Source organism: Platalea leucorodia (genome assembly GCF_965183815.1).
Source record: "Platalea leucorodia genome assembly, contig: HAP1_HAP1_SCAFFOLD_33, whole genome shotgun sequence".
NCBI lineage: Eukaryota > Metazoa > Chordata > Aves > Pelecaniformes > Threskiornithidae > Platalea > Platalea leucorodia.
In genome coordinates this window covers 482,660-485,150 of record NW_028121457.1, presented here as the reverse complement: position 1 = coordinate 485,150, position 2,491 = coordinate 482,660, and positions in this window count along the sequence as shown.

Here is a 2,491-nt window from a genome sequence, read left to right as displayed (position 1 = left end):
TCCGGCCGTACCGAGGGGTGCTGGCAGCTAGTATTGGACTTTGGGAGGCTGTCGCAAGAGAGAGCGCCAGCGTTTGTGGGGCTGTGAATGGGGTTGCCTGGCTCCTTGAAGAGCAGCAAGAGCTTTTGGTCCTGGCCCCTTTGGTGTGGGAGGAATCCCTGGACGTTCGCAATTGCTGAACCGGGCTCCGGCTGTAGTGAGTGGCACAGGCAGCTAGTGTTGGACTTTGGGAGGCTGTCGCAAGAGAGAGCACCATCGTTTGTGGGGCTGTGAATGGGGTTGCCTGGCTCCTTGAAGAGCAGCAAGAGCTTTTGGTCCTGGCCCCTTTGGTGTGGGAGGAATCCCTGGACGTTCGCAATTGCTGAGCCGGGCTCCGGCTGTACTCAGCAGCGCAGGCAGCTAGTGTTGGACTTTGGGAGGCTGTCGCAAGAGAGAGCGCCATCGTTTGTGGGGCTGTGAATGGGGTTGCCTGGCACCTTGAAGAGCAGCAAGAGCTTTTGGTCCTGGCCCCTTTGGTGTGGGAGGAATCCCTGGACGTTCGCAATTGCTGAGCCGGGCTCCGGCTGTACTGAGTGGCACAGGCTTCTAGTGTTGGACTTTGGGAGGCTGTCGCAAGAGAGAGCGCCATCGTTTGTGGGGCTGTGAATGGGGTTGCCTGGCTCCTTGAAGAGCAGCAAGAGCTTTTGGTCCTGGCCCCTTTGGTGTGGGAGGAATCCCTGGAAGTTCGCAATTGCTGAACCGGGCTCCGGCTGTACCGAGGGGTGCAGGCAGCTAGTATTGGACTTTGGGAGGCTGTCGCAAGAGAGAGAGCCATCGTTTGTGGGGCTGTGAATGGGGTTGCCTGGCTCCTTGAAGAGCAGCAAGAGCTGTTGGTCCTGGCACCTTTGGTGTGGGAGGAATCCCTGGACGTTCGCAGTTGCTGAGCCGGGCTCCGGCTGTACCGAGGGGTGCAGGCAGCTAGTATTGGACTTTGGGAGTCTCTCGAAAGAGAGAGCGCCATCGTTTGTGGGGCTGTGAATGGGGTTGCCTGGCTCCTTGAAGAGCAGCAAGAGCTTTTGGTCCTGGCCCCTTTGGTGTGGGAGGAATCCCTGGACGTTCGCAGTTGCTGAGCCGGGCTCCGGCTGTACCGAGGGGTGCAGGCAGCTAGTATTGGACTTTGGGAGGCTCTCGAAAGAGAGAGCGCCATCGTTTGTGGGGCTGTGAATGGGGTTGCCTGGCTCCTTGAAGAGCAGCAAGAGCTTTTGGTCCTGGCCCCTTTGGTGTGGGAGGAATCCCTGGAAGTTCGCAATTGCTGAGCCAGGCTCCGGCCGTACCGAGGGGTGCAGGCAGCTAGTATTGGACTTTGGGAGGCTGTCGCAAGAGAGAGCGCCATCGTTTGTGGGGCTGTGAATGGGGTTGCCTGGCTCCTTGAAGAGCAGCAAGAGCTGTTGGTCCTGGCACCTTTGGTGTGGGAGGAATCCCTGGACGTTCGCAGTTGCTGAGCCGGGCTCCGGCTGTACCGAGGGGTGCAGGCAGCTAGTATTGGACTTTGGGAGGCTCTCGCAAGAGAGAGCGCCATCGTTTGTGGGGCTGTGAATGGGGTTGCCTGGCTCCTTGAAGAGCAGCAAGAGCTTTTGGTCCTGGCACCTTTGGTGTGGGAGGAATCCCTGGACGTTCGCAATTGCTGAGCCGGGCTCCGGCTGTACTGAGTGGCACAGGCTTCTCGTGTTGGACTTTGGGAGGCTGTCGCAAGAGAGAGCGCCATCGTTTGTGGGGCTGTGAATGGGGTTGCCGGGCACCTTGAAGAGCAGCAAAAGCTTTTGGTCCTGGCCCCTTTGGTGTGGGAGGAATCCCTGGACGTTCGCAATTGCTGAGCCTGGCTCCGGCCGTACCGAGGGGTGTAGGCAGCTAGTATTGGACTTTGGGAGTCTCTCGAAAGAGAGAGCACCATCGTTTGTGGGGCTGTGAATGGGGTTGCCTGGCTCCTTGAAGAGCAGCAAGAGCTTTTGGTCCTGGCCCCTTTGGTGTGGGAGGAATCCCTGGACGTTCGCAATTGCTGAGCCGGTCTCCGGCTGTAGCGAGCGCGCAGGCAGCTAGTATTGGACTTTGGGAGGCTGTTGCAAGAGAGAGCGCCATCGTTTGTGGGGCTGTGAATGGGGTTGCCTGGCTCCTTGAAGAGCAGCAAGAGCTTTTGGTCCTGGCACCTTCGGTGTGGGAGGAATCCCTGGACGTTCGCAATTGCTGAGCCGGGCTCCGGCTGTACTGAGTGGCACAGGCTTCTAGTGTTGGACTTTGGGAGGCTGTCGCAAGAGAGAGCGCCATCGTTTGTGGGGCTGTGAATGGGGTTGCCTGGCTCCTTGAAGAGCAGCAAGAGCTTTTGGTCCTGGCCCCTTTGGTGTGGGAGGAATCCCCGGACGTTCGCAATTGCTGAGCCGGGCTCCGGCTGTACTCAGCAGCGCAGGCAGCTAGTGTTGGACTTTGGGAGGCTGTCGCAAGAGAGAGCGCCATCGTT